The sequence below is a fragment of the Halyomorpha halys genome, unplaced genomic scaffold, assembly GCF_000696795.3.
Source record: "Halyomorpha halys isolate HHAL.00 unplaced genomic scaffold, Hhal_1.1 Scaffold244.1, whole genome shotgun sequence".
Lineage (NCBI taxonomy): Eukaryota > Metazoa > Arthropoda > Insecta > Hemiptera > Pentatomidae > Halyomorpha > Halyomorpha halys.
The window spans coordinates 485,332-494,061 of NW_027110917.1; the positions used below are offsets into that span (position 1 = coordinate 485,332).

Consider the following 8,730-nt stretch of genomic DNA (forward strand, 5'->3'; position numbering starts at 1 on the left):
TATAATATCGCCTACAGGCGTCTCTGTCCTCCAAAAATCTCTTCCCAGCTTAGGTTTCTCTTATGGAAGATTATGTTAAATGTAAAACTTTCCTCCCATTGGACTAACTATAGACTCCATCCCTTATAAAAGGGACCACCATAAACCTCTATGGCAAGAAGATATCTTGGCATTCTCAGACGATGACAAAAGCACCTTAATTGTAATTTCTTAATTACGGTTTATATTGAGATCACACCGAGACTTATTGCAGTATTTCTAATCTTGTCTGCCTTCCTTCTTCCTGAGGTTTCCATTCCCATAGCCAGGATCTGTCTGATTTCTGTTTCATTTCCATAGCCTGGATCTGTGCAGTATATGTTGTTGTTGCCATTGTCCAGGACTCAGGGTTATAAGTAAATAGAGATAATTAATTGGACCTTAACTTAGTTCTCTTTCACCCACTTTCTATTAAGGAAGTGTTTATTTAAGGCCCAAAATAATCATCCTGCGGCTTGATGGATTTCGAGATTTTTAAGTTGTTATAGGCCTACTAACATAGTGCTTCAGTTACTTAAATATTTCGAACTCTTCGATGATATTTTGATCAATTTTGTTAATCTCCTTTATTTTTGGCCAATCAGCATTACGTTTGTCATTTCGACATCAGATTTCATCTTTACAGTCAGCAATACGAGGAGGCATTGCACTGTAGGTCACTCTCGTTTTATACAAATAATGTCACAATATCCACAAAGCAGACTATAATTAATTGGGCTTAAATGACAGCATCCCAGGAAGAAACGTTAAAGCCTTTCTTTTGAGCAATAGAGAGGACTAGAATAAACAGGAAAGTGCTAAAGCTGTATCCTTGTTAAATCGTAAGTTTTGTTTCGAATTCATTGGAGTGATTGTTTGTTTTCCTGTCCTTGAAAATATTTCTTGGAAAATTATGAAGGCTATCAAAAGCGAATATTAAATCCTAATCTTTATTATATTACTTGAATTTCTATATTGTATGTCTGCTTCTTTACTCTGCCGAATGCCTTTCGAACATGTTTATTGCCCTTGCCCTTCTCCAACACATTCTCTGTTACGTGTCCAATATTATTCTTCACTTATCTATTCTTTAATAAGGCTCCACAATCTTCTTACCAGAATTTTAAACTATAAGCTCTTAGGGTTGCTAATCAATAACATGCCACTATAATTTTTCACTCCCTATTGTCTCATATTATCTCCTAGGCTTTTGGGTTATATTGTTTCCTAACGATATTTCATTCATCTTCCCTTATATCCCTATATATAGTATTTCAGTTGGCATTTGTGGCGCGATAGCATCATATACCAAGTACTTCAATGAATAGCTTGTTCTAATTCTCCCTCACATTTTTTTTTTTACCCCATTCCTATTCAATTCTGATTTACGGGTGGGTTATCTACAAGGTAACACCCTATTCTAACACCATGGTGGGTATCAAGTTTTAATTTCCTGGGGCCATCACAGAAATATAAGTCGACCACTCGGGCCGGAATCGAACCTCAACTCTCTTTTTTTCACAATGATTAAGACTTAATCTCTAGCTGTAATGAGTTAAATAAACTCATTTAAATATTTTTGAAAAATAACTTAATTTTTGAGAACGATACTATGGGTAAAGTAAAACATCAATTAGAAAGAAAAAATACCTTTCCATAAAATACCTCCAATGAAAACAATCATGAATTTCCAGGAAAACCTCCAGGAGTTCTAAGCAATCTAAATTCCTTCAGGTCTCGTATTGCTTAAGGGCTATGTGGAGCTATCCAATTCCTGGATCATCCTACATATGTGGAGTGTGGTACTGTATGGTACATACGTGTACCATAACGGATTAATGTAGGGATTAAATATTAATTATTGATTTATGCATCAAATTATTATTGTATTTATATATTTATTAATGAATAAATTACTTATGTATTAATTATTCGAATATGAGTTTTTTGATATATTAATTAAATTATATAATACTTAATGAGTATATTAATCAATACATGATGATGAAAAGATAGTTGACCGTGGATAATATATATGAGAAGAATATGGAGGAGGGTGCGGTCAGAATATAACACAAATAAATTGAAATAACTTATTTAATAGTGCCAACGTTTCGGCCAGAATTTCTATCCTTCATCAGGGCTGCTAGCAGGAAATCGGACAACCAAGTGATTGTCAGGATGTCACTTGGCTGTCCGATTTCCTGCTGTATTGGTATATGGCTCTATTAAACAAGTTACTTTAACTTATTTGTGTTATATTAAACCGCACCCCCAACCATCTTCTCCTCATATAATTAGTATATGTTTTAATAATTTATTTATGTATTAATTATTAATGTTTGTATTTATTAATGTATCCACTTATTAACTAAGAAACTTTTCCCGACCAAGAATATCGCATTTAACAGAATAATATCAGTTGAATTTTGACATGCAAATAATAGACGTTTGAACTGTATCGAAGATTATTTGAAAGAGCGTGAAGATTTATTTTATATCTTTTTCATAACTCGCTGAACAACGGCGTACGCAGAAGCCTATATGCCCTAGTATTATATTGATTAATTCAATAAATTTTAACCAATTTTAGTCTCAAAACCATTCATAATTCGTAAATAAAAAATATTATTTTAATATTCGCTAACATAAGGTTTTGAGTAATACTTTTATTATCAAATTACTCTATAAAAAAATTGTGCTCCATCTGCAGAATTTTCTAGGCAGAACAATACCCCAAAAGGTAGTCGAATTTCAGTCAAAATTTAGTCCTTTTTGATAATTATGATTTTTTTTAAGATTTTGCAGCTGAGGGCTAGAAGGTTGAATGCTTTTATAGAAATTTAGGTGGTATTACGAACTTAAGAATTCAATACGGAAAGGATTATCAATCACCGCTTCTACCGACCCGTGGAAGATCCATTTCCGCAAGATCAGCCTTAATTCAATTCTCCCGCCTACGGTTCGGTCCACCCCTCATTAAACACAACAACTTCACATCCCTAATTCACGCCTGCAGTATGCGCATGCTTGGCTAGCAATTGAACATACATGATATCATGTTAGACTGTATTTTTCAGTGAACTTGAATAAAAACAGCATTGAAAAACAGTGTCAGCGTAATAATAAGTGATACTGCTCACATGAGAGCTAAAATATAAGTAAGTAATAAATTATTTATAAAATTTTAAGTGAACAGTGTATGCGTTCTTTAATACTAACGGCAGCCATAGACTCGTACAAGAGATAAAAGCCTTTTATCAGTTGGCATCCGGCTCGTATTGAAGTAAGACCGCTCTGTTCTTTACGTCCTTTTTTACGTATGTTAATACTTAAACGTAAACTAATATTATACTATTTTTAATCCCTCTTCTTACAAATCTCTATTCTTATCTCGACTCACCACTATGAAATGAGATATTTTCATATGGCGATGTCCAGTAAAAATAGCCCTAAAAGATCTCGAAACCTGGGAAATACACGCAAAAACTCTTCAGCTAAACAAAAAACACGAAAATCCATGAGGAATACACCACCTGTGACACCAGGTAGTTCAATTGACGAAATTGACTCCCAACCTGACTCGTCTAATGCAAGCACAACCGAGGAATCGCCATTTTTCACACCAAATCAATAAGACGTGTAAGCAAATTTACCAGCAGATAACAAGGAAGTGACCTAATGCCACCGCCAATATTTATCAAAACATTAATAACTTTCTTATTTTTTGCCAACAAATGAATAAAGTAATTAAAACAGGAACATATATATGTCATAGTCGCATCAATGATACAAAATTAATACCAGATACCGCAGATATACTTATCAGAAACAAAAGCCGACTATCACACTTATCAACTACGCCAAGAGAGGGCGTCCAGAGTAGTCATTAGACAACTACACCCTTTAACACCACCGGAAGCCATCAAAGAAGGACTTACGGCCATGGGGTACAAAGTACGACAGATTGTGAACGTATTAATAGAAAACAAAGATCCTAACAGTACAACAAATAAAATCGCGTTGCCCTTGTTCTTCGTTGACCTCGAACAAACACCTGGCGACGAAGAAATTTATAATGTCAGCCGATTGTATTACACCAGAGTAGTAGTAAAACTCTACCCTAAAAAAAACAGTAGTTCAATTGCAAAGTTATGACCACACTAAAAATTATTGCCATCACTTATCAAGGTGCGTCAAATGTGGCCAACAACACAAATCCGTAGAATGCAGCAAGCCTAGGCAAGGACCTACTGTGTGTCCACTATGCCATAAAGAGAAGGGCACCCGGCTAACTACAAGGGGTGCGTATAAATATCTTGCATCCAGAAAACAGGCAGGTCCCAGATAAGAAGATGCAACGAGACCACCGAAGAGACACTCGAAAATTGTCAAACCAGGAGTGTTCTTTGCTCAAATGACTGAAGAAACAGAACCGGCGACTCAGGCCCCGCCACAATCGCAACCTACACCCCTATTTATTTTGGCTACTAAAATATTTACGGAAAAAACTTGTTTTATCAAGTTTTTCTTATATAATCTTCCGTTCAATAGTTTAGGACCACCAATATTTTTGTTTGACCAATTAGTTTTTTTTTGTATAAAAATAATGCATATATGAAACGTACAATTTTCCTACATAATCTATATATTTCTTTTTTTTTATTTGTAGTTCCTCTATTAATATCTATATAATGTATGTATGTAAACAATAAGATATTATTAAATTTCATAATTTTGTTTTGTATTGTCAATTTTTTAGATCCAATTATAAAATTAAAAGAAATTAAATAAAAAGTTAATTACATTGGTAATCGTTTGCTGTCATTTATTAAACCTTTTGGTATGAAAACCATAAAAAGATGTCTAATATATGGCATATTGTGAGTTTAGAGACTTAGATTTTTTGTCCGTTGCATACCATCTCACCAGTTGTATCTCTAAATTCCACCTCACCAGATGGATCTGTAAACTCTAACATTACTAGTTGTGTCTGTAAACTCCATCTCACCAGTTAAAAGATAATTTTATCTATTTTTTATAATATATTTGTTTTCCTTTCCAATTTTCTTTTATTTTAAAAATATATACAATACACCGACGTTTCGGTACCTCCTCCGTCCTCAAGACTCTCCGAAAAAATTGAAAACCAATGCAACAATAAAACAATTACAAAAACCTTTTCTGCTGGTGGTGAGATGGAATTTACTGATGTAACGGACTGAAAACATTTTTTACTTATTTAATTAAAAACGAATCCAAGTCCACTTGTACAATAGGTTATTGTCATTGTTTTTCAAATTTGTAGGAGATCTTTGAGGACAGAAGAGGATTCCGAGACGTCAGTTTATTGTATTATTTTAAAATAAAGAAAAATTTGATCAGGAAACAAAATAACTAACTATATAAATTGAACCTTTCCGGTTAAGAAGTGTGCAGAATATTTATTTATTTATTAATTTTTTACAATGACCCTATTGCATTATTTGGTGCAGTGAAACTGTGCAATAAACGGACCCATAGCCCGAATAGGATCTCTATAGAATAAAATAGTGTAAATATTGATACCTAGAAATCTTCTTTTATTTTTTTCATAAGTCACATATATATTTTTTAAATAATAATGTAAAGCTCTTCATAATCAAATGTTAAGGCTTTATTAATGTTATAAGGAAAGTCCTTAAATGATAGTTAATTCATATCAATGACATATTTTCATGAGACGCTCTAAAAAAAGAAAAAAGTAGACCGATTAGAATGTAGCGAAAATATCTCGTGCCCAAAACCGTATTAATGAAGCTTCACAAAGCGAAATTTGGGGACCATAGACAGTAGAAGCTTCAAATACGTCATGGGGTTGTCTATCAACTATTCTTTGGTAATTGGAAGTTGATGTTTAATCTCAAAACATGATCTCACTCGAAGAAATTAGAAGAGATTGGTGACCAATCTTAGCCCTTCGACGTTTTTCTTCTATCTAAAGTCGTATTATCGAGAAAATGGTAGTTTCTCAGAGCTAAACATTAGTTGATTTCCTTGAAATTTTAATAAAATAGGGTCGCGTTTACAGTCTTGAAGTAGGTTCATTATAGGTGCAGACTTTTTACAAATTTCTGGTAATTACCAAAATAATATTTATTTTTTCAAAACAATGTTATTTGTTAAAGAAACTCATAGCTAGACAGATTTTGTTTTTTTAGAGCATTTCAGATGAAGTTTACAACACAGCTCATCAATATTGTAAAAGTATAATAAATTGAGGTCCACTTTCTCTACTTTTGTAGAATTTAAGTTTCATTATAAAAGATATTTTAGCTTCGATTTATTTATTTAAAAAGTATAGAATCAATTTTCTCGAAAAAAATTGAAGTGCTGAAATTTCTGAATGATATAGTGTATATATTAATAACTAAACGTTAGTTAAAGTAAAGTTCTCAAAATGCTTACATCAACTTACCAGTCATCAAAAACCTTTTAACCTAACGGCGAAAACGAGATCAAGAAAATTCGGTTCTACAAGATTCAGATGTCTCTTCAGACTTCTTTTGTTTCAGTAACAATTGATCTTAAACTTGGGCCATTTTTTTTTTTTTTTTCATAACCTCTATTTCTGAATTTATGGTTTTTAGCATGAATATATATATACCAATAAATATTTTTATTTTGCACTGTTTCCTTCTTCTGTAGTGGCCTACATTTTAAGGAGTTTTTGAATTGTAATTTGAGAGCCATTCTGTATTGAAATTATTAATTCCAAGCGATCAGAACGGTTTTATCGGGTATTAATACAGTTGTTCTATCTTACTAATTACAGATGTATTTATCGCATTTTACAAGAAAAATCCCGCCCAGAAGATTCATTAAATGCCATCTGAATATAAATCTTAAAAACATACTTTAGAACATTAGCAATGTTCTATGCTCTAGCTCCAGCTTCAGTAGAATGTTCAATTTATGGTTCAATACTTGATTTAGAAAAAGGATAGAGGACCTGCAATAGAGGTGCAATATTATATATTAGATATTTTCCAAAAAAAAAAAGGGGGGATCCCGATTCGGAAAAAAAAAATATATATAAGTGGAAATTCAGCTTTTTACCACAAAATTACTTATTCTTTAATGAATAAAAATGAATTGTGTTTTTAGAAGACTATGGCCCTTAATTTGAAAAAGAAATATTAGTGCAGTCTCAATTTCTAGGACGATACAGATTCGAAACCTGACCGCAGACAAATCTCCGAAGCACTTTATATAAAATAAAATATAAAATAAATTAAATAAAAATAAGAAGATTTAAAATAAAAACTGCATTCTATTTGAAATAAATAAACAACATGTTAAATACTCTTCCTTGTAGATAAAAGGATAAGAACGTACGCCGTGGACAGATGTCCTGCTATTTCATAATAACGTTAATTACCAAATTCAGTATAACTGGAAACATTACTTTTCTTTTTTTAATATAAAATAAAAATTATTAATCTTTTAAACTAATAAATGAAAAATAGTTTGTACTTTTACATTTTAAAATATAATTCAAAAATAGGTATAAAATGCTATAAAGATCCAATTCCCAACTTACAGTTTTTATGGAACGGGTAAATAAATAGAATTAATTTTATTTACCGAAAATTATTATTAGAGAAATGTTATAGAAAATCAAGTTAAAATTTAATCAAAATTTCATTAGTTAGGATTGGATCTTATTTTGCATATGCAATTCATTATTGGTAACATATTTTAGAGACCTTTAAGATAAGCTAGCTTTTTTTTTTTTTTTTTTTTCATGAAGTCGGAGGATTTTTATTACACATTAATATTTGAGTTATTGCTTAATTTGAACTATTTTCTCTTTTTCTATAGGCCAAATAGTTATTCTGGTTATTATAAGACGATATAGTACAGACAGACATGTACATACATGGGTGCAGTAGACCTCGCGACATTGTGCAGTAGCGGACAGCGAGCTCTGACTTGGGCCGAGTACAGAAGCGGACTGTTCAACTCTGCCAGGACTGCGCACGCTCTTCGCCTGCTCCTGAGGGCATAGGAAGCATTCGGAAAGTGCCAAGTGTTCCTGGTGCGAGATTAATTAAAGGGAACTGGAAAAGACGAGCAGGATTCACGACCACTAGTAGATGACAAAGCCTCAAGCTATGTCTAAACTGTGCTTATTTCCATAAATTTGTCATAAGCTGTTTAAAAAACGCAATGTTGGCATAACTATATTCATATAACTGAAACATTTATATTTTTTCCAAACTAGTATCTATCAAAACGGTTCTACTCTTATTTTTTTTCGATCCCTCTAAAAGACAAAACATGAATTAATAAACTATATTACGTACTAGAAAAATAAATCAAATTGAATATAACCTTTTCTACGACTGATACTTAAGGTGTCCAAGTCAAATACTTATCGGAGGTTTGGGGAAATCATTCTGAGAATAATTTTACTGAAATCTTTGGAGATGATGGGCCTCTGCGTGATGGTTGAAAAAGAGCAAATAATAATATTTAATGAAAGAGAATAGTTAAATAATAATAAAAATAATTAAGAAATAGAAAGCGAAAAGTAGTAGGGGCGGTGGAGGGGGTAAAAGAGAAGAACGTATTTAGGGCAGGGTAATGTTTACATGGTTTATAGGGCCCTTCCTACCCTGCCACCTCACAGGAAGGGTGATGGGGTAAGCGTCCGGAATTATGGATTGA

At 32.5% G+C, this 8,730-nt stretch overlaps 1 long non-coding RNA gene across 1 annotated transcript in view; it reads right to left on the minus strand.

Moving 5' to 3' along the window:
* Positions 1 to 7,996, minus strand: part of LOC106680128 (uncharacterized) — a 486,547-nt gene extending 478,551 nt beyond the window's left edge. The window contains exon 1 of the long non-coding RNA XR_010843854.1: positions 7,940 to 7,996. This is a non-coding gene — a long non-coding RNA (uncharacterized lncRNA). The remainder of the gene's footprint in view (positions 1 to 7,939) is intronic.
* Between the last annotated feature and the right edge of the window lie 734 nt (positions 7,997 to 8,730).